The sequence below is a fragment of the Jaculus jaculus genome, chromosome 1, assembly GCF_020740685.1.
Source record: "Jaculus jaculus isolate mJacJac1 chromosome 1, mJacJac1.mat.Y.cur, whole genome shotgun sequence".
NCBI lineage: Eukaryota > Metazoa > Chordata > Mammalia > Rodentia > Dipodidae > Jaculus > Jaculus jaculus.
This window is the reverse complement of record NC_059102.1, coordinates 101,098,164-101,122,987: the sequence shown is the minus strand read 5'-3', so window position 1 is coordinate 101,122,987 and position 24,824 is coordinate 101,098,164. Positions and strand designations below refer to the sequence as shown.

The following is a 24,824-nucleotide window of genomic DNA, read 5'->3' as shown; positions in this document are numbered from 1 at the left end:
CTTTTTATTCCTCATGGTAATGATCCAACAAGAGGATATCCCAATACATGTACCAGAAACAGATGTATCACATTTTATAAAGCAAAATACACTTGACCACAAATCAGAAATAAGTTCCACTCCCATCATATTAAGGCACATCAATACTTAGTTACTATCAGATCATCCAAGCAGAAAATTAACAGGGAAATAATGAAACTTAACTACTCCATAGATCAGTTAAACCTAACAGACATCTATAAAACATTACACCCCAGTTCCACAGAATACACATTCTTCTCAGGAGCTCATGGAACCTTCTCTAAAATTGATATGATTCCCTGCATCTTATCTGACCAAAATGCATTATAGTTAGCAATCAACAAAAAGAGAAACAACAGAACACACCCTAGCTCATGAAGAGTGAATAGCATGCTATTAAACAATGAATGGATCATGGAAGAAATCATGAAGGAAATTATAAATTTTCTAGAACTTAATCATAATGAAAACACAACATACCAGAAAGTATGTAAAACAATGAAGGCAGTTCTAAGGGGAAAATTTATAGCAGCAAACACCATCATAACAAGGATAGAGATATCTCAAATTAATAATAACTAAACAACTAAAGACATTGGAAAAACACAAACAATCCTATCCTAAGAGTTCAAGACAGAACAAGATAATTAAGAGTAGAAATCAATTTAAAAAATTGATGAAACAATGAGCTGGTTCTTCAAGCAAATATACAAGATTGGTAAACCTATGGCCAATCTGATCAAAAGAAAACAATAGAGGAATCTCAAATTAACAACAACAACAACAAAAAAGGAGAAGTCACAACTGAAACCAAGGAAATTGGAAGAATTATCAAGACATATTTTCAAAACCTCTATTCCATAAAATTGGATAATGTGGAGGTAATGGATAACTTCCTAGACACATACCACCTACCAAAATTAAACACAGAGGGCTTTGGAGATGGCCTACAGTTAAGGTACTTGCCCATAAAGCCTAATGACTTGAGTTTGATTCCCCAATACCTACATAAATCCATAAGCACAAAGTGGCACATGCACCTGGAATTCAACTGCAGAAGCTGGAGACCTAGGCATGCCCATTCTGTCTGCCTATCTCTCTTCCCTCTATCTCTCTTTGCTTACCAATAAGTTAAAAAATTAAACCCAGGACAGGTAAAATTCATAAATAAGCCTATTACACCCAACAAAGTTTAAAATTTATTTAAAAACTTCCCCCCCACAAAAAAGCAACCAGGATCTGACAGACTTTCAACCAAATTCTACCAACCCTTCATTGAAAAACTAAAGCCACTTTTTCTCAAGTATACATAATGAAATTCTACTCAACAGCAAGGAAAAAAATAATGATTTTGAGGTCATGCAGTCAAGAATGTCTAAGAATGTCAAATGCTCCATGTTTTCTCTCACATGTGGCTCATAAAATGGGCCAGCTGAAGATGAGGGCAAAAATCAGTAAACATTAGTACTATTGACAATATAACTGGAACGAGACCATGACAATGTGAAAACAGGGAAGGTAGAGAGGAGGGGATAACGAACTAATAAACTAATAGAGGGAAAGAATGTTGGGGTGGGAGAGTAAGGGTGCTAGGGGAAGTGAAGGTAGGTAAAGGAACAACATAAAACGAAAGACTAAAGTAATTAGAACTACTCTCCAGTATACAAGATATATAAGATAAAACCCCCCAGTTAAGGGAGGTGGATGGACCAGACCAATATGCACAGTAGAAAGTAGAGAAAGCTTAATCCTGAAACCATAGACTATGACTTGTGATCCCAGAGCAGGAAGTGGGTTGCTCTCACAGTGATCAGTTGGCCAGGGAGATCTGTGAGGTCCCCCAAATAATGTAGGCCATTGCCAAGCACTTGTTTACCCAACAGAGCTAAAAGGTAAGGCCCCTCTGCTGAAGACACCACAGGCTGCCATTCCAGGACACCAATAGACCACATGGAAAGCCAGTCCTGATAAAGCCTCATGGCACTGGAAAATGCTACAGGAGCTACTATGTGATAATGGTCATTGACAGCATGAATAAGCACCAGACCCTGCAAGCCATGCAACCCACCAGTCGGACAAGAAGCACACACCTGTGCAATAGTGGCACACAGCCCATGTGGGGAACCAACTGCATTCTGACTTGAGATGAGGCTGCCTCATGGGAGAGAGCTAATAACTGGGGCTGGGAACCAAGTCAGTGCTCCACAGACAGGAAACTCACAATGCCAGAGAGATACTCCCGTTGTTCTCTGACAAGTTCAGTGGGTATCTTCTTCAAAATATCTCTCAAAATTATATGCATATCACCCTTAACCAGTCCTCATTGTAGGGACTTGGACTCTGGCCTTAGCTGCTTCCTGGAACTTTGGGATAGATTTCATGATGCCTCAATATTGTAGCTGTTTTCCTAAAAAAAAAAAAAAAAAAAAAAAAAGCCAAACAAACAACAACAACAAAAACAAAACAGTACTACACGGACAGTGTGGCAAAATTCTATTGCTACTTTGAAGTGAAGACTGACCCTTTGTTCCAAAGCTAAAGTGGCTTCCATGTGCCTGTAAAATTGTTTTCAAACAGGGAACCCCCTTGACAGCATTTTCAGTTCAGGTTCTGTTATTTCAAATGAATTTACAATTTCCTAAAATAGAGCCTAGCCTTTGATAAGTGGGGTCTTGCCCTTGGAGAGCCTTTCTTATTGTTCCAGTACAGAATGATAAAATTATCTTTATGGTGCTAATCAGTAAACAATTATAAGTGCTTCTCAACATTTTCCTTGTCTGACCATTTTCTTTTCTTTGACAAAGGCTCACTTTCCATACCTTTATGCTCCACTTGTAGCTCTTGTTTTGGAAGCCTGGTGCAGGAGTACAATGAGAACACTGTAGTCCTACAACCATGTCTTCCAAAATCCCACTAGGATGGTCCATTAAGATCTGCTTATAGCACTCCAGGCTTTTCTAACTCAAAATCCCAAGCTCTTCCACATTCCTTATACAAGCAATTCAAAACCAGAACCATAGTCAGTTTTATCACAGCAGTGGCACCACTTTTCAGTATCAATTACCTGTATTAGTTACTGTTACCTGTATTAGTTACTTTCCTCATTGCTGTGACAAAATACCTGGCAAAAACAACTTAAAGAAGGAGTTATTTTTGCTTATAATTTGAGAGTACAGTCCATCGTGGCAGGGAAGGCACGGTGGCAGGAGCATGAGGCAGCTGATCACATTGAATCCACAGTCGGAGAGGAGAGAAACAGAGAGAGGTGAATGCTGGTGCTTAGCTCACGTTCTCCTTTTGTTCAGGCTAGGAACCAAGCCCATGAAATGGTGCCATCCATATTTAGGGTGCATCTTCCTTTCTGGAGACACCATCAAAAACATACCCAGAGGTGCATTTCTATGGTGATTGTAAATCCTGGTCAAGTTGGCAGTCAAGATTAACCATCACAATTAACATTCACCACTGATGAAATTTGAGCCTTCAAGTGAAAATTGGAGTTTAACAAACTCACACCTACTACCATGAGCTTGATAGCTTTTCAGTATATGAAGACTTTTCTGTTCTGAAACGTAGTGATTTGGTAAACATAACACTGTAATTTCATGGAATAAAATGTCTATACATAGAAGATCCATGTAACACAGTAGATCAGTATTTACCAAGTAACCAACCCATGCATAATGTAACAAGTCATACATGGGTGAGAAAAATCTCTCAAAGTGAAATGGATTTTTTGTTTTGTTTTATTTTTCAAGGTAGGGTCTCATTCTAGCTTAGGCTGACCTGGAATTCAGTAGGTAGTCTCAGGGTAGCCTCAAACTCACTTTCCTGCCTCTGCCTCCCAAGTGTTTGGATTAAAGGCATGCACCACCATGCCTGGCTGTGAAATGGATTTTAATACTAGAGTACAAAATGTTGATACAATTCATTGGTATGGTTTAAGATTCCAGAATATAACTAACCTTTCATAAACTGTGCTTGTTAAGTTTTTGTGGAATATCAAAAGAGAGTACCTGAAATATTTGTAAAGCCTATCAGGGAGTTATTCTTTTCCATATATCCATGTGAGGCCATGTTCTCTTCATGTATGCCAAGAAAAACAATCTATTGCAATAGACTGAATGTAGAAGAATGCATGATAATCAAGCTTTCTTTGATTAAAGACATGGAATGGGATTATTATGTTAACATATAATGTTTATTTTTATTTAAAATAAAATTTTAATAAACACTATAAAATATTTAATTTTAATTTTTTATTTTCCAAGGTAGGGTCTCTCTGTAGCTCAGGCTGACCTGGAATTCACTATGTAGTCTCAAGGTGGCCTAGAACTCATGGCAATCCTCCTACCTCTGCCTCTCAAGTGCTGGGATTAAAGGCATAAGTCACCATGCCTGACTTTATTTTGAACAAATGTCCACAGAGAAAACCAATGTAAATTAAAAAATGTTTAGGGGGTAGGTATGTAGTTTAGTAGTATAGTACTGATATTATAAGCAAATTTTGAGTAAAAGATTTCTGAGACAACAAGTTCAAGATATGAAAATTTAGATATATCAACATATTTTATCTTGACTCACTCTTGCAATGAAAACTATAATTGTCTTCTTCAAATGAACTTCCTGAACTCCAGAATTAGTAAATTACTGAAGGCATGCTTATAAAGCTAACATAATGCATCCAAGCAAGCAAAACAGAGAAGATACACATTACTCAAAAGATAAATATGCCCACTAGTGGCACAAGCATCTGGAGTTTGATTTCAGTGGCTGAGGTCCTGGTGCACCAATTCTCTCTCTCTTGCTCTCACTCTCTCTAAAAGAAAAAAAAAAGGTTAATATGCAAGGAACTGTGGTTTCTGGTATATAGTATACTTTTTGGCTGTTGCCAGCTCCATAGTTTTGGTATCCTTAAATACAACTAGGGAGTCTATTATTTTATTATTCAGAAGCAAATCTACCATAATGCCAGTCTGAGCAAGGTATTTTGAGCATTGGAATGAGACATTTTCTACACTGAATAAATTTATTGAAGTTCTAAATTCTACAATCGTTGGTCAAACAGCTCTCTGATTGGATATGAGGCCCTCTCAACAGAACAGAATTTATGACTATAGTGAGAATGGAGTCAAAAGCTTATGAACTGGAAGGGTAGATGGCTCAGCTTCCTTGCAAAGTCTACTGGCTTGGGTATAGTCCAGTTCAAACCCCCAGTACCCACATAAATCCAGATGCACAAAGTGGCACATGTTTCTGGAGTGCATCTGCAGTGGCAAGAGGCCCTGGCATGCCCATTCATTCTCTTTCTCTGCAATATATATTTAAATGGCCTATGACTTGGAAGGTCATGGAACCACAGAGGGAAGCTTTCAATGTTCTTTGGCTAAATCAAGATATTATGTCCATCAAAAAGCCTTCCAAATGAATACATTTATGCCCTTTGATTAATGCTGATCTTACTTTTGGCTGGAGATCCTCGTTTTTACAGATAGAGCCATGTACCCAGGAGACCAAAGACTGACCAAAGCAATACCAAGTGAAAGCCCGGTGCTTAGCAGTGGACAAACCATCTCCATCACACCTGTCAGGGCTCAGGGATCATGGTGGGGGAAATGCCGGAGGGAATACGAGTGCTGCTCTCACGGCTTGCCCAAGAACTGTCTCTATGCAGCGGACAGCAGCCAGAGGAGATGTAAAATTCATTAAAGCAGAAAATAAGAGGCAGCTGAGAGCTCAACACTAAAGGAGATTTCTATCATACCCTCCAAGGCTCAGGGAACCTTGTTTAAGTGGGGGTTAGATAATGTGATAGCTGGAGGATGTCTAGGCAGTTTTGGGGACACTGTACTTCCAACATGAACTGACTAGTGCATTCATGATCTCTCAGTGGTTACCAATACCCACCCACAACAAGCAAGCATGGTTCTAAGCCCATCAACATTGTGCCATAAAGATGGAGGAGGACAAATGGAACAAGACAACAAAACAGGAAGGTTTACCTTGAAAGATAGGCATCCTCAGTGGTTGGGTGGTGAGGAAAGGGGACAAGAGAGTATTAAGGGGTAGAAACACGATCAAGTTACATATGTTCATATAGTAAAGTCCTCAATAAAAAAAGGATGACCAAACAGATCACCCAATGACCTGTATCATTACTGTAATGCATCTGCCCTTGCCTAATAACTGCCCAGGAAGAGAAAGGATGGGAGGTTCTCACACTAATTGAGCCCCTGTGGTCAGTGTGACACTGCATAATTTCACCTCATTAGATCCTCACAAAGGTGCCTGAGTTTCAAGTAGAACAAAGAGTAAGTCTTTAAGAGGTAATATGAACTATTCTATGGAGGGAAAAGAAAACACAAAGCAGACCCACCCTCTGGAGCCTGGGTCTATACAGAGACCAAATCCCAACACTGAGAGGCCTAGCTGCGTGGCTACCAGCACTGTGTTAATCAGGACCTGGTTATCAAGCTAAATTAGTATAAAGCAGCCCAGTAAGACTCCCTACATGGGCACCTCCATTTGAAGATGCCGTGATTTAAATGTTTAATAAATGTTTCCAGTTGTGGGAAGTAAAAAGCTGTCAAGACGGAGATCCAGGCAAGACCTGAGCATGAGAGTCATTATCCAAGAATAAAGATATTACCTTTAAAGATGATTAATATTCTAGTACAGTTATCTTTCTATTCTTACTTCATATGAAATTTTAATATATGAAATTTGAATAATTCATAATTATAGATTTTTATATTTTTTCAATGGCTAACTAAAAAAAGTAAGAGAAAATAAAACCCCACTATATTTTCAAGTGCATTTAAAATTCTTCACATTATTGAAAAGTGACACCATATTTTTCTTATTGACATGCTTGTTATATTTTATACTTACATGGTATCACATTTATGCATTAAAGATCACTTGTGTATCTTTTCATGGGCATATGCTGAGCACAGGAATGAATGTTTTTCCTTAAAAGAAACCATTTTTGTCTCTACTTCTTGGCAATAGGAGAGATCTTATATGATTTCATGATAAATTTTTCATCCTGCTTAAATTAACTATATTCTTCAGATAGTTTCTTATGCTATCACCATCTTCCAGAAAATCCTAAAACCCCTTCCTGTTTTGTGGCCTTGGACAATATCTGTCTAGCATTTGGACACTTTAAACTACAACATCTGAGAATGTGATTTTTTTTTCAAGGTAGGGTCTAGCTCTAGCCCAGGCTGACCTGGAATTCACTATGGAATCTTAGGGTGGCCTCAAACTCACAGCGATTCTCCTATCTCTGCCTTCCCACAGTGCTGGGATTAAAGGCATGCACCATCACGCTGGGCTCAGAATATGATTCTAATTAGAAAGACAAACCAGAAAATGTGTTGTGAAGAAGCTCTGGGATCCAATTTTGTCATTTACATGTGCATGACCTGTAGTAAAGTTTTATAGGATCTATTTTACAAATTAACAATTAACTTGATAAATAAGAAGGTAACTAGTAAAGAGAAAATTGGTGGGACATAAACTGTGATAGAACTGAGATGTAATTCATTTGTGACTTTTCTGTTTTACAATCTTAGGACATTCCTGCCAAGGATACCACTATAAATTCCCTGCTCTGTGCTGCATCTGTAACTCCCACCTTCTGTGGTTTAATAGAAATCTCATTTTTTCTCTCTCTCCTCTTCAGTAGTAAAGCTGCCCAAGTTACGTATCACTGTTGGATGAAGGCTTGTGGTCAGGTATTACCTCCTTTGTTGGAGGGAACCTCCCCTGCTTTAGAGAGGTCCAGTTCTCCATGCGAGGAATTTCTGTTCACAAGGCTCTCATGCAGCTGATGAATTTGAGATGAAAACTAACCTGGGCCAGCCTAACTATAAGAAGCATATTCTATGTGTGGTCTGTTCTTTCTAGCTTTCTGTTCCATAGAGACCTGCTGCTTCCCTCTTCAAGCATTCCCTGTGCTGTCCAGGTTACCTGTGATGGGTCAAAATCTATATAATTCTGCAGCGCAACATGCAGGAGTCCTCAGTTGTCACACCATCAGGTTGCATTCTCAAAGAGCTTGATTAGTAATAGTGGTGCTTTGGTTTTGTTCTCCCTATTCCTTTGTCTCTATTGAATGGACACCAGCATTTTAAAAACTTGCCAGTAGTGCTAACACACACTTCAGAAGCAATGTTTAAACAGGGGAGTGTTTATTTTGCTACTGCTGTGGTTTGAATGTGAAATGTTCCCCAAAGGCTCATGTGTTTGAATACTTGATCTCCAGGTGTTGGTACTGTTTGGGAAGGTTATGAAATCTTTAGGATGGAGACTTACTGGAGGGAAATATGTTCCTGAAAGCAGGTCCAGAGGTTTTAATGTCCAGCCTCACTTCCTGTTCTTTCTCTTCTGCCTTACTGTGGATGCAATCCTCCTGCTTCTGCCACCATGCCTTCTTTACCATAATGGACAATGTCACCTGCAACTATAAGCCAGAATAAGCCCTTCCTCTCTTAAGCTTCTTCCAGGTGTGTTATCATAGTCACAAGAAAAGTAACTATTACGGAAGTGCCAAGAATAGGGCTATTTCTGTGACCAACCTGACCATGTAATTTTCTAACCTTTGGAACTAGTTTGTAGGAGACACGGGGAAGACTATAAAAAACCCTACCATATTATGGGCAGAGTTTAATTAGATGTCCTGGTGGGAGTCTGCAGGATCAGAATGCTGAGAGAAACAGACAGTGGAGCCTGGACATTTCAAAGGGGAATAAGGAATATATTGGGAACTGAGCTGGAGAAAGTTTGTGTTATATTCTGGCAAAGAATCTGGGTTCATTCTGCCTGTGTCCTTGAGAATTTGGGTGACATTGAAATAAAAAGTAATAGAATAATTTGTTTGTAGTGGAAGAAATAAAGGTGGAATAAATTTTAAGACAGGCTAGCATTTAGGCTTTTCCATGACTATTGTTCACTGCTATTATCAAGGTCTACAATGACAGATCCTAAGTGGAACAAAACGACATGAAAAGTACAGTCTGGTTAAAACAAATTAAATTATATGTGCATATATAACTGATTTTAAAGGAGCTGTAATTGTTAAAGGGATTATCATCACTAAAGAGAATCTTAGTATTATGCCCTGGTATGATAGGAAAAGTGTCCCAAAGACAAGACTCCACTCATCCACATATACTTTAAAGGGGAGCCTAAGCTGAGAGTGCCAATGAGAGATCCATGCTGAAAAGACTATACACTGTTACCCCAGGGTCAGCCTGGAAGACTGAGCAAGACTGTTTTTAAAGCTACCAGAATAACTTGGCAGCATCATCTATATGGTATTGGTTTTGCAGGCCAAAAAGATGCAAAATTTAGGAGGTCATGAAGTCTTGTTCCATGGTTTCAGGGGGCTGCTGAGTTCAGGCAATGTGTGACAGAGTAGAAAGCCCCTAAGAGGCCATTGCATGAATCTGTGAAAGTGAAACCTAAGCAAAAAAAAAGGAGATTCCGGAATGCTGGAGAGGATAGGACCATGGAGCATTCACCAAGGGAGACCACATGCACAGAGTAGAGTCAGCCTGGAAGAGAGACTGTGTGGACTGACAGCTGTAGAGCTGAGTGATGAGGCTACCCAGGCCTTTTGGAGCCAAGGTGATTCCATCATGAGTCCCAGATGCTGGACACAGAGCTACAGGGCTTGCTGCTGGATTTTGGTCTTGTTTTAGCCTGATTTTTCTTTGCTATGTTCCTATTTTTCTTTATGGAATTGGAATGTTTATGCTATTGTATCTTGGAAGAAAACTGCATAAAAGGGAGAAAGTGAGATGAAAGGCAGCATTCATCTCTCTGCTTCCTGACCACAGACTTAATATGACCAGTTGCTTCAAGCTCCTACCACCATGCTCTCCCTGCTGTGCTGGACTGCATCCTAAAACTGTGAGTGCAAATGAACCCTTGTTTCCTTATGGTCACTTTTGTCATAGCAATAAGTAACTAATAAGGTTATTCTCTGAAGGAGAGTCTATTTTGCTTAGTTTCAAGATAATATCTCCCAAATATCTCTGTCTGAAAGTCATTGTTTACCGGTTCTTTCAAATAAAAAAATGGTATTCCATGAAAAACTGACAAGTGCAGCTTGCAGCTCACTCACTCACGGACATAAGTACTTTTCATCATGACCATCCTACGTGCTTCAGGATGCATAGATGTGCACTTCCCATCGCATCATATAGAGTATGACACAGCACACATTTGGGGAGTAAACTTCACTAAAGTTAACTTTAATTAAAAGACTAAGTGATCTAAGTAAAATTTATTAAAGTTATTTTTTACTGCATCACTAAAGATATCTGTAGGTGAAGCTATTTCTTTCTTTTCCTTTTCCTTGCAAACAAATGACTATGGAGCTGTAGTTCAGTGGCAGAGACTTTTTCTCACATGCAGAAGGCCCTGGTTATACCAGTCACTGCCTCCTCTCATCCCTGCTCCCCTCCACCACCAAAAGGATAGTCATTTCAGGCATAGTTTCATTTTGGCATCACTGCTTGTTGCCACTTCCTTGTCGGTGCTACATGCTAGCCCTTTTACCCTTGAGTATTTTACATCATGAGTACAAATGTCAATATAATGAACAATGACATGTAACTTCTTAGCATTGTTACAAAATTGGTTTTGGCAGCGCAGAATTTCTAAAAGGATCTGGAGGACTCATTGTGTTCTTGAATTATACATTGAACTACTAATATGTACTCTAGAAATTGCATAGCATATTGCAGAATAAGGTACATCAATTCCATTATGATGAAATATGTAAGGTGGGTGTGTGTATGTGTGTGTATGTGTAGCATGTGTGTATGTGTGTGTTCCTATGGAGTGGCAGATCTGAGAGGAAGCTTTTATTTTTTTGAGAGAGATAGAGATAGGGAGGATGGGCACACCAGGGCCTTCAGCTCCTGCAAGTGAACTCCAGACATGTGTGCCCCCTTGTGCACATGTGTGACAATGCTTGCTTTGTGTCACTGTGTGTCTGGCTATCAGGGACCTGGAGATTCAAATGAGAGTTCATAGGCTTTTCAAGCAAGTGCCTTAACTGCTAAGCTATCTCACCATCCCAAGCTTTTTGGTTTTAATAATCTTAACTTCCTCCCTTTGTTCCCCAACCTTGGAAATGATAGCTGCTTCCTACAGTTACTTCTGAGATCACTTCAATGGTTCACTGTACCTTATCATTTAAACAATATCCAATGTGGAAATAAAGAAGGACCACCCATGTAGGGGCAAATGAAGGCTACTCAAAACTTACTGTATCCAGGGAGTTATCCAATGTTGCTTGTAGATGTTCATGTGAGTGGGAAAGCTTCACAATACAAAATGAAGACAAGCCCTGAGAGGAAGCTGTTAGCATGAAAAAGCTGGATGTAGGCAGAACACAACTGAGCATTTCCTGTGATTTGTTCAAGAGCATCTTCATCTGTTTCTGGTTGGTTCTGAATTATAAGCTGATCATTACCATCTAAGTCCTGATCCGTTCTGCTCATCAGTGTCAGAAGTAGCTGTTGTCTCCATATGAAATCTCTTACTGGCTTATGATTTTTTTTTATATTAAGTTCTTTCTATTAACTTGACTGGCCGGTGTAGTTTGCTTAGATTGACCTTGATACAAATCACTGAGTCACGTATCCATAGTTAACCTTAACAAGTTTGTTTATAACATAAAGGAAAGGGTAAGTTGTTAGGTAAACATTTAAATCCCTAAATTTAAGTGTTCACTACAAGGATGGAAAATGAGAAAGGGCAAAGAACAAAGGAAGAGTGTTTGGTGCTTGGGTGACTATTATCCTGGCTTGCCAGGCACTGAGGAGTTTCAGCACAACTAACACTATTGTGTTTAGGTAACTCTGGTGTGGTCTAGGTAATCGACTTAGTAGTGCACAGTACAACATAGCCCAAGGTTATATTTCACTAACAGTTTTCTCCTATCTAAACAGTACAACGTACTCCAATCAGTGCCAGTCTCTGACTCTACTAGTGGTGGAGATCAGATGCTGGCTTTGTGGGGCGGAGGAGCACGCGGGACGGCGCGGCTCATCTTCCACTCAGAGTATCTCCCTTTCTTCAGAAATAAAGTAACGATCTCAGTTTTGAGGAGGCAACTTATTTCTTTAATCCAATGACATCACGGATGTTATTTAAACAGTGGGGGCCTTTTACGTGAATCAATTTATTTTTAAAAAGTACCAGCTTTCAGAAACAGTACTAATTTTAGAAATAGGGAATACTTCTCTTTTCTTCCTTCTCATCTCCTTACATATACATCCCGAGGATGATTGTAAATATTCACAGGAGATATTTAAATTGAGTGAAAGGGTGTTTTTGTTTCCAAACTAGTGAACAAATAAGGAAACTGAGATAAACACAAAGCATTTAATCCTTTGAAGACATTTCCTCCAGCTCTCTAATGGTGGGCAATTTTCTGTGAAAGACTGCAAGTATTGATTTGAGTGCTGCCCCTAGATACTCAATGAATGAAACCAATGAAAAGGGCGCTACTGTTCTCATTTCCCAATATGAGAGAACAAGTATTAATAAAAGGAGAAGTCTCACTTCAGGAAATGATACTTCCCCCAAAGACTGCATTTTCTGGCCATGTTTTATGAACTAGGGTTGTCGGTTATTAGCATGTAAGAATACGTATCTCAGAAGAGAATGAGGGCAGAGACAGTGGCTTTAGGGAGAAGGACTCCGGATGGGACTTTGGAAAGAGATGGTAGCCTGGCTACCCAAAGCAGAACTGGCCTTTAAGGCAGCTTGTAATCTTAGGAAGGGCTGTGAAAATGTACCAGTCTTCACTTTTTGCTGTTAGCTGTTAGACCCTCTGCTCAGTCAAACTTCTGGTCTATAGGTCTCTTCAGCTGCACCAGACTGTCTGCCTACCGACTGCCAAAATGGTGCCTGTGGGAGGGCCTTGACCAAAGGAAGATAGGATCTCTTCAGAGAGTTCATATCTGACATCCAATCACAAGAAAAAGAATGCTGAAGGTCATGTTCTTCTCCCCTTCCTTCCTCCCTCCCTCCCTCCCTCCCTCCCTTCCTCTCTCTCTCTCTCTCTCTCTCTCTCTCTTTTCTTTCTTTCATTCTTCCTTCCTTTCTTTCTTCCTTCCTCTTTCTTTCTCCCTTTCTTTCTTTCTTTCTTTCTTTCTTTCTTTCTTTCTTTCTTTCTTTCTTTCTTTCTTTCTTTCTTTCTTTCTTTCTTTCTCCCTCTCTCTCTCTGTCTCTTCTATTTTGAAACACATAGGAATGGAACTGAGGATCCTATGAATGTCAACTAAGTATCCTACCACCGAGGTGTAGGCCAACTGCTAGGTAGCCAGTCAGATACTAGCAGGCTTGAAGGGCATTGGGGACAGTTCTCTTCTTCATCATTAGAGCTTTTTCAACTAGGAACTGGAGCTGCATGACTCTGATTTCTGGTCAGAAGAAGGGGATGGGAGTATGGAACCTAGGGTCTCACATGCCAGGCAAGTGCTATACCACTGAGTTATGTTCCAAGCTCTTAATTATTATATTCTTTTAAAATAGGTCAGGGTGGACACTGTCAAATAAAAGAAAACCAAAACCAATATCCTCACTGGACATCATTAAAAGGACAGGGAAGATTTTATCTGAGGTCATTACAATGAGGAAGACACAAGAACCAAGTTTTTATTCTACTACAACAAAGAGCTGGAAAAGAACAGTTTTAGGCCCTCTGGCATTACCCAGAGGAAAAATAAACCAACTTTTTGCTAATCTTCATGACAGCAGGTAATTTTACAACTTGGAGTAGGTACCTGGCAACGAGGATCCTTCCTTCGTCCTGAAACTGAGAGATGGGGTGGTGGGTGAGCCCTTGGGGTCTTTTCAAAGTGATGGAGCTCACACCTTTGAGAAAGACAGTCCCAGACTATACAGTGGAGAAGAGGCTTTTAAATGTGTTGACATCTCAGAAGGGCAGAGAAAGAATGTAGAAGTTTTCTAAAGAAAATGCTCAGAAAGAACATTAGGGACCTAGAGTGAGAAAGAGAAGCTTGAGGAAAGCTTAGTCAAGCTGAGGAGAGGCTAAAGCTCTTGATTTTTCTTTTCTTTGTTCGGGAGAAAGGAGTTGGCCCATTGAGCAAGGTAGGCCTCCTCAGCATGTCAGTGCATTTCTGTGGAACCGCTTTGAAGGAGGATCTGAAGGAGAACACCTCCAGGGAGGATGTGCCTGATGCTGCTGGGGCGAGGCTGTGGAAGGTATCTGGCGCTGAGCGAGGAGAGTTCTGTGGAAATGAAAGAATAGCACAGGTGAATGTTTGGAGCAGACCATTTTTGAATTCCCTGTGCAGTCAGTTCAGCAGATTCCCAGACACTGGGTTTGAGACAGCGGGCCTGAGGCTTTTATAAGTGGTGGAATGAGGACACTGGTGCTGCATGCGTTACCTTTCTTATTGCTACAACAAAATTCTTTGTCAAAAACAACTTAAGGAAGAAAGGGGTTATTTTGGCTTATAGTTTGAGGTTATGATCAGTATGTTACTGGTGGTCTGTCTGTTTCCAGGTTCTTGTCATTTTATTTGAAGAATTAGAAAATATGCACACCAAAGCTAAAGCAGCAAGAAGCCTTATTAAGAGCAAAATGAGAGTACAGTGCCCAGAGAGTAAGTGGACCACCTGAGTGCAGAAGTGCTCATGAGCTCTGCTTACTGCCTGGGGCTCCTGTGTAAGGAGTCCATGAGAAGGAGAGGTTGGTTGCTAAGGGGCGTGGTCTGGTTTGGGTGGTTCTCTATTATTATTATCATGATTTTAAATATTTTATTTTGTTTATTTTTTGAGAGCAACAAAGAGAGAGATAGAGAGAGAATGTGTGCACCAGGGCCTCTAGCCACTGCTAAGTCTAGATGCATGCACCACTTTGTGCATCTGGCTTATGTGGGCACTGGGGATCTAACCTGCATCCTTAGACTTTGCAGGCAAGCACCTTAACCACTAAGCCATCTAATATTTTATTAACAACTTCCACAAGTATAGACAATATATTATGATCATATTGCGCCCCTACCATGCCCATCTCCCCTCCAAATTGTTCATCCACTAACTCCCTTCTTCTTTCCACTTAGTCTCTCTTCTACTTTGATGTCATCATTTCCCCTCCTGTTAGGCAGGTTTGTGTCAACCACCATGAGCTCAGGAATATCAAGGCTGTTCTGTGTCTGGAAGACAGTATTGCAAGCAACCCTTCCCTTCCTTTGACTCTTATATTCTTTCTACCACCTCTTTTACAATGGTTCCTGAGTTTAAAAAACAAAAACTTGTATTGAGAACTTCAATGTATAAAATATTGCAAATTAGTCATATTCCCATTGGAATATCCCCTATCCTCTGCCTCCAACTCACTGAGGGCCCTCCTCAACGGGATTATTGGTGATCACTGTGGGGTCATGAATGTACCAGTTACTCTGTGTGTGTGTTGGTGGGGGGTGCTTCAAAGTATAACTTCCTACCCTGTGGCTTTTACACTCTTTCTGTTCCCTCTTCCTCAATGTTCCCTGAATCTTGGAGAGCATGTTGTAAGTCTCCTTTAGTGCTCACTATTTTGATCGACAGAATAGAAGTGTATAGTCTTTTCTCTACTGCACATGTTCCTTCCTGTGAAACATCTGATTTTAATCATTTGTATGCCTAGTCATACAAAGGCATAAGATGACAAACATAAACTTTTCCCTAAAATTTCACTCATTGGACACAGTTTGCATTATTGTGCATGCACCCCAAATCAGTCTATGTTTGATGATCTTCTATCACTTTATTGTCTTTCTTTCCTTCTTTCCTTCTTTCCTTCTTTCTTTCTTTCTTTCTTTCTTTCTTTCTTTCTTTCTTTCTTTCTTTCTTTCTTTCTTTCTTTCTCCCTCCCTTCCTTCTTTCTTCCTTTCCTTTCTTCTTTCTTTCTTTCCTTCTTTCTTCATCTATCTACAAATTGAAACTGGGCTCAAAAGGAGTTACTGATGTTTATTAGGGAAGAAGAGAGTAATTCTGTTGTTTGAAGTAGGGCAAATGTGCACCTTGATGCAGGTGGGGGCCCAAGTTGTCAACAGGTCACCAGGTGCATTGTTAGGAAAGGGGTACATTCATTGCCCAAGCTAAGTGGTGTCTGAGTGTTAAGCTGTTCTCTAGGCTTGCCTGCCTTACATCATGACAGCAGAAACATGAAGCAGCTGGTGACATTGCATCCATAGTCAGGAGGTAGAAAGCAATGAACGCTGGTGCTCACTTAGCTTTCTCTTATCTATAAAGCTCAGGATCTCACAGTATAGGGTGGTGCCTCCTATATTTACAAGCCAATTAACCTAATCTCGAAAATTACTCCCACATATGACCAGAGACTTGTTTTCATGGTGATTCTGAGTCTTTTCAGGTTGGAAATGGGTATGATTACCAGTGCAATCTGTGGGTTGCTCAGTTTTCACTGTGAATGCTTTTGGTGATGGTGCAGATAGTAGAGATGTTTAAGCAATATTGGCGACATGGCTATCTATTAGAACAAAGCATGAAAGAGTGTGTGTGGTGTGCATGCATGTTTACATGTGTGCAGGTATAAGTGTGTGTGTGTGTGTGTGTGTGTGTGTGTGTGTGTGTGTGTATGCTTGTAGTGGCCAGAGCTTGACATCACTCTGCCTTATTTACTGAAACAGGGTCTCCTGATGAACGAAGAGCTCATCTATTTGGCTACTTCAGGTAGCCAGTTTGCCACAGGGATCCTTCTATCTCTGCCTCTCAAGTGCTGGGATTATAGGATTGCAAGCCATTCCTGGCATTTATGTGGGTGCAGAGGCTCTGAAATGACTAAGCAATGTCCCCATTTCCTTTGAAGTTTATATCAAGCACCTGGCTTCAGCTCTCAAGGCTTCTTCAGATCCTGAACAGAAAGACCAGGTAAAGACAGCCTGGAGATTTAAGTTTTAGTTTTTAATGTTACCAAGTTAGGAGGTAGAGGGGATTAGAAATACTAGTTTAGAGAGAGTTGTGGGTGGTTATTGAAAGAAATTGTAAAACTTAATGATTTGGTTGGGGTTAATAATTTCTGTAAGGTAAAAGGATTTGCTGTGGTTTATAAATAGGTAAAATACTATGCAGTTCATAAAGAGGTTAAGATAGCTCAAAGAGCTGAGTATCATGGTGTATGGCTGAAATCCCAGCCCTTTGGGGGGGGGGTAGAGGCAAGAGGGTTTGGAGTTCAAGGCCAGCTTCAGTTAAATATCAAATTTGAGGTCAACCTAGATAATAGGTCGTAACACCCTACACTCCCAGAACAATAACAGTAAAGCAACAACAAAGCTAGCTCAAAGATAATGAATAGGACCAGAATCTTCTAACACAGATGAGTGATTTAGTTCTCTCTTGAAACAAAGCCTTCCTGTAGTCAACCTGCTTTTGATCAATGATAATCAAAGTCAGATGATCTTTGTCATAAAGTAAGTCTGCCCTCATTAGATTTGGCCTAGTTATTTATTTACCTAGGAACAAATGCAACAACAACAACAAAAAACTGGGGCTGTGGATATATCTCAATGGTACTGAGCTTGCCTACCATGCATGAGACACTAGATTCAGTTTTAAGGGATGCAAATAAAGAAATACACCACCCACAATCATTTTTATTATTTCACTCAGTCTTAGTGAATCAGTTTTTGTTTTACTTGATCCTGAGTTAACAATCTCAATTATATAAGTCCTTTCAAGTTTATATGGCTAATTTTCTTTTGTGAAAACCAAAGCCAGGGCTAGAAAGATGGCTCAGGTGTTTGCCTGCAAAGCCTAACAACCCATGTTGGATTTTCTACTACCCATGTGAAGCCAGATGCACAAAGTGGCACATGTACCTGGAGTTCATTTGCAGTGGCTAGAGGCCCTGGTGTGCCTGTTCTCTCTCTCTCTCTCTCTCTCTCTCTCTCTCTCTCTGTTTCTCCTTGCAAATAAATAGCTAAAATCTAAAAAGCCAAATCGGGTCTTGAACTTATCTTGTGCTTAAACAACTTGAGTGTTGGGATTATAGGCAAGTGTCACCATGCCAAGTTTGCTGAAAAATTTTAGTAGTTTCAGAGTAGACTTTTAAATATTTCCTGAAGCTAGGAAATATAGCCAAGAATCATTCCCAGATTTCACCTGAAGATATTATGTATTTGGAAAAATTTCTTCCTGTGGTTCCTTAAGTATCTTAAGATTCCTGGACCTGCCAAGAAGTGACTTTCATGTTTTTCCTGAGTGCCTTGTAGGCATTAGTTCCAGAAGTTGACCTGTTTCTTAAAACTGTCTGGTCATATCTCATTTTGTGTATGTCATCCTCAAATGGCATATTCCAGGAAAAACGTTGGCTAGATGGTCAACATTTCTTATTATGTGCTGTCCCAACAAGGGCAGATTGTTCTTGAAATAATTACACTGCCATAAAATAAGAATATTTTAGAGTCTCTGAGTTTTGGAAGGATAATGCAGGGAGAAAAATTTAAATGTTTAATTTATGCTTACAACGTTCTAATGTACCCAATTTCAGTGAATTATAGATAGCTTAATAGAAAAAAGTTTTTATGGTATGAAGAATACTATGTGATAACATTAGTAATATTCCAAATAAAAGCCATAGTTGGGCTGAAGAGATGACTTAACAGTTAAGGTGCTTGCCAGCAAAACCTAACAACTAAGTTCAGTTCTCCAGTACCCACATAAAGCCAGATGCACAAAGTGGTGCATGCAACTGGAATTTGTTTGCATCAGCTAGAGGACTTTGCATGCATATTCTTTCTCCCCTTGAAAATAAATAAATAAGATATAATACAAGCAAAAAATAAAAAAAAAAAACCCTACAGTCACCAGGTGCTCATGCCTCTCCGCAATTTGAGAGGCTGAAGCTGGATTGTATGTTCAAGGCTTATCTGGACTACATAGTGAGTTCAAGGCCATTCTAGGAAACTTAGTGAGATGCTATCACAAAATAAAAAGTAAAAACAGGGCTGTAGCCAGGTGTGGTGGTGCATGCCTTTAATCCCAGCACTCAGGAGACAGAGGTAGGAAGATCACTGTGAGTTCAAGGCTACCCTGAGACTCCATAGTGAATTCCAGGTCAGCCTAGGCTAGAGTAAGACCCTACCTTGACAAAAACAAAAACAAACAAACCAACAAAGAAACGCAACAAGAACAACAACAAAAAACCGGGGCTGTGGATATATTTCAATGGTACTGAGCTTGCCTACCATGCATGAGACAATAGATTCAGTTTTAAGGGATGCAAATAAAGAAATACACCACCCACAATCATTTTTATTATTTCACTCAGTCTTAGTGAATCAGTTTTTGTTGTACTTGATCCTGAGTTAACAATCTCAAGAGTCCATCAGCTTCTCTACCAGAGTTCTGGAAGCCTAGAAACCTTGACTCAGTCTAGCACTGTGGTCTTAGAGATCAATGCCATGATGAGCCATGTTCTAGAATACTTGCCATGGGTTTCTGTAGGGCCCTCATTGCTAATGATAATGCTTTGTGGCTGGTTGTTGTTTGCAGATGTTTAAAGGGGATAATTACAGTGAGACCAAAATGTATCTGTGCATGACAAAGTCATTGTAGTTAAGTATACAATGAGAACTCACTGTAAAAACAAAACAGTGGAATGACAATGGTATCTAGCTTTTCCTAAAACATACTTGTATTAAGATTTATAGCACCAGACTTGAGCTTGGTCTCAACTTCAGAAGCACTGGGACATATGGTGGATAGTCAAGATATTGACAGAGTTCTAGGAACTGAATATAGGTCCCCCGTACCCCCGGCGAGGTAGGGTCTCACTCTGGCCCAGGCTCACCTGCAATTCACTATGTGCCCTCAAACTGATGGAGAGCCTCCTACCTCTGCCTCCTGAGTGCTGGGATCAAAGGCATGCACCACCATGCTCAGCTAGTTTTTGATTATTTATCTAAGAATTTCAGCCATAAAAATATAACCTATGAGCCAGGCCTGGTGGCACACGCCTTTAATCCCAGCACTCGGGAGGCAGAGGTAGGAGGATCACTGTGAGTTTGAGGCCAGCCTGAGACTACATAGTGAATTCCAGGTCAGCCTGGGCTAGAATGAAACCCTACCTTGAAAAACCATATATACATATGTATATGTGTGTGTGTGTGTGTGTGTGTGTGTGTGTGTGTGTGTGTGTATTCTATGAAAGAATCAACATTTCTTCTTTTTATAAACAACAATTCCCATGCAAGTCAGTATATCAGGAAAACCCAATTACATTTTGCATGTCTGTGTTTACATGTGGAAGATATATATATATGTAGGCTGTCAGGCCTGCTGCCTGAGCAGACCTCGAGTACGCTCTGCTTGGCACTGTCACCAGCAGGGGAAGGTCGACCTGGTCTACCAGTACCTGCAGAAGGCATACAGCTGGGAGCATGACTTGGCCGTGCCCGAGTTTCTGGAAGGGTTAGAATTGCTGAATACAGAAGAGCCTATCTCTATCTACAAGGACCTGTGTGGAAAAGTGGTTATCCTTGATTTCTTTACATATTGCTGCATAAACAGTATTTACCTGTTGCCTGATCTCCATGCATTAGAACGTGCACAACCTGGTAAAGTTTTGAAAGACAATGGGACTGACTAGTTTATTATCTTTCTACTCACCCTCCTCAAATATACAAATGATAAATAGAACAAACAAAACTACACTTGACCCTGCATTTCACCATACTAGGAGACAGAAAGAGTACCATGGACTTTACATCATGTACGGGCTTTTGATTGTTGGTGTTCACTCAGCCAAATTTCCAAATGAGAAGGTCCTAGACAACATTAAGAGTGCTATTCTTTGGTATAATGTCACCCATCCTGTGGTGAATGATGCAGATGCCAGTCATTGGCAAGAACTTGAAGTTTCCTGCTGGCCAACTCTGGTTATTCTCGGACCATGTGGAAACATGTTGTTTTGATTGGAGAAGGGCATAAAGATAAATTATTTCTAAATACTTCAGTAGCTTTAAAGTGTTCAAAGACAGGGGACAGATCAGAGATCATGGAATTGCAATACAGCTCTACAGAGATTTCCCTCCCACCTTCACCTTTTGCTGTTTCCCAGCAAAGTAACAGTGGACCCTGCTACCAATAGATTGGTGATAGCAGACACTGGACACCATAGGCTTTGGGTCATTAGGAATAGTGGACAAATTCAACACAGTACTGGAGGACCTAACCCTGGAAGAAAAGATGGAATGTCTTCAGAGTCATCTTTTAACTCTCCACAGGGTCTTGCTATGATGAATAATATGATATATGTGGAAGACACTGAAAACCACCTTATAAGAAAGAGTGGCCTAGAAGCTGAGGGGGTGAGCTCCATAGCTGGCATTGGAATTCGGGGTTCAGACAAAGAGGGAGGAGCAAAAGGAGAAGAGCAGCCCATTAGCTCCCATTAGGATGTCGTCATTGAGACGTCAGGTGCCGAGACCCAGAGGAATGACGCCCTGTCGTGGCAGGGACTCATCAGGTTGGGGCTTTCCTCCTGGCCTCTGGCCCACTGCCAAAGAAAAGTGAGCAAAAAAAAGGAAGCTGCCTTCAGTTTGCTGGAAGTGGAAGTGACGAGAATCAAAACAATGCGTATCCTCGCAAGGCTGGTTTTACCCAGCCCTCTGGTCTTTCTCTGGCCTCGGATGACCCCTGGAGCTGTCTGTTTGTAGCAGATAGTGAGAGCTTCACAGTGAGAACCATCTCTTTGAAAGATGAAGTAATGAAGCACCTTGTTGGAGGAGAAAGAAATCCCCTGAATTTATTTGCTTTGGGTGATGTTGATGGAGCAGGCATCAGTGCAAAGCTTCAGCACCCACTCAGGGTGGCATGGTACAAGAAAAGGAATTTGCTTTATGTGGCAGACTCCTATAATCACAAGATTAAAGTTGTGGATCCAAAAACAAACAAACAAACAAACAAACAAACAAAATAGCTATACAACCTTAGCAGGGACTGGAGACACAAGTAATGTTATCAGTTCCAGTTTTACTGGGTCAACTTCCAATGATCCAGTAGGCTTGTGTGTTTGTGACAATGGTCAGCTTTTATATGTTGAAGACACTAACAATCATCAAATTACAGTGATGGATTTAGAAACAAGAACTATTTCTGTGCTCCCAATCACCACATGTCACAGTGCTGTGGTAGACGCCCCTGCCTGGTAGAGAAGCAGAAGACAATACCTCAAGTGCCGCAGTCTGCCCCAAATCTCCGGCTCACCCCTGTGACTGTGCGTCCTGGCCAGACTCTGCAGTTCAAGCTCAAAGTCGACCTGCCATTAGGAGCAAAGCTGACTGAAGGAGTCCCCAGGTTCTGGTTTCTAACAGCGGAAGACAATGGATGGCTTCTTCAAGGGCAGATACCATCTGGAGACATAGAAACCATTTACAGTCAGCCAACAATTTTCTTGCGAATTCCTGCCCATAGCTCGTCGCTGGAAGCCATGGTTTCTGTCAGCGTGTTCCTTTATTACTGTAGCTTGGACAGCAGTGCTTGCATGATGAAGGGAATTTTGTTCCAGCCGCCTTTACAGATAACTGACGCCCAGCCAGCACGTGGAGCCCCCGTACAGCTTGTGTATGTATTCTAGCAAGCCAGCTAGCAGCCACTCGCCACAGCCCTTGTCCTCCTTCCCTTCCATCTGTCACTTAGGAGAAAAAAACAAACAAACAAAATAACACTTTAATTCTCACTCTAGATTCCAAGACACCTACTGCTTAGTTTCAGCAACTAATACTAAAATAAAGTTATGCTCCTTCCTAGAAAACTAAAAATGAGGCTATGGGGACATTTCACATTCTAAATACCATGCTGTGGTGTGTGGTCTGTGTGTGTGCGCGCATGTGAATGTGTGTGTGCGTGTGTGTGTGGGTGCATATGCCACTGCATATGGGTGGTGGTCAGAGGACAACTTTGAAGTGTCTCAGGTCTACCATGTTTGAAGTAGTGTCTCTTGACACTGCAAATGAACTACCAAACTGCAAAAATGGGCATTTATTGAGTTAGCTTGCATAGCTGCAGGCTGGGTGGTCCAACATTGGCCACCTGCACATTGCAAAGCCAAGGAACCCAGCTGCTGCTCTAGTCAGGTGGAAGTCCAGAACAAGGGGACCAATGATGAAACCCCAGTCAGAGGGGGAATGCTTAGAAGCTATCTGGAGAGTCCCTGGCAAGAGACTCTGTTGACAGTCTGAAGATGTCCACAGCCAATAGCAGCGGCACTAGTTCATTTACTCAGGAAGATTGAAGCTTGCACCAGTTCACTGCCTCCTTTTCTACTTCTGTTCCACAAGGGCCTCCATCCAGATTATTAGATGGTGCTTCTCACGTTTAGAGCAGATCCTTTCCCTTTAGTTGCTATCCTATGTGTCAGTCATTCCTGGAAATGCACTCACAGATACTATCCGAGGTGTGCTTTATAAGTGTCCTGGGCTTCTTTCATTTCAGTAAAGTTGGCAGTTAAGATTAACCATCACAGTACCCGAGCACCGGAGCCATTATTAAGTACAATAAGGGTAACTTGAGCACAAGCACTATGATACTGTGCCAGCTTATCTGATAACTGAGGTGCTGCTCTGTGACTTGGGAGCACATGAAGCAGTGTGACACGCTGGACAAAGAGATGACTTATATCTCAGGAGAGGTTGAGGATGGATATGGTAAGATCTCATGATATTATTCCAAATGGCAAATAATTATAAACTTGTGAATTATTTATGGAATTTTCTACTCAATATTTTTGTACTATAGTTGACTGTCAATAACTAAAACCACGAAAAGGAAAACTCAAGGGAACGATGAAACTATTGTATTTTCTTCAGTGTTGTACAATAGAAAAAGTGGCCAAAAGAGCATGTTTATCAACAGATTCAAATACATGTTCCCTTCTGAATCACACAGGAATAAAAAGGGCTGGGAATGTAGATCAGTAGAGCACTTGCCTAACAAATGCACAAGACCTTGGGTCTAATCTTTTGCACTACAAAAATAAGAGGTAAAGTATGAGGAAATATTTATTCTTAGTAATTAATATGTAAGCACTTAATTTTATTTAGAGATGACCTAAATATCTGATGAATGTCTACTACTTAAGTTAGCTTAAGTCTAAGGTTGTAAATTACTAGAAAGATTTTAGAAACTATTTTAAGCAGACATTATAAAAAACATTATTGTTCAAGTAAGCCAATTGCATAATGCCTTACTTTTAGCTAGCCCACCTGCAGCTTCCTCTTGCAGACATCCTACAATCAAGGTATACCTAAGGCCTTCCCTTTTTCTACTATAGAGTGCTCCCAATTATTTGCCTGCTTGTGACTACCTGCCAAGTGCAAATTGCCTTGGCTGAATTCCTGACCACTGTCAATGCTGAATAAATGACTTTGCCTATTCTCATTTGAGTAGTACTTCCATACATTATGAAGAAACTTTTGAATATTTATCTTTCTATTAATAAGCTACTAATATTATCAATGAAAAATCCACTCCTAACCTTCATTAGATCAGTTTGTATATTTTAAGATACACCAGAGGATAAACATAAAGAAGGCCTTTAAATGTGGGCTTTCTGATTAAATGAAAACTTCCTATTTCTAGAGTATGAATTGTTGAGGTGATCTGCTCTCTTAATTATCTCAATTTCCCTTAGTTTCCCTAATCAATATAACAATAAATTTCATTGGGATTACCTCTGAAACATGTCTTGGCTCCTTCTAATTACATATATCTCCAGTGGCTACACTCTAGACCACATTACC

The 24,824-nt window shown here is 40.4% G+C and overlaps 1 pseudogene; it reads left to right on the top strand.

Moving 5' to 3' along the window:
• Nucleotides 1-14,178: 14,178 nt before the first annotated feature.
• LOC101594565 lies at nucleotides 14,179-22,660 on the top strand (annotated as a pseudogene).
• The last annotated feature ends 2,164 nt before the right edge of the window (nucleotides 22,661-24,824 follow it).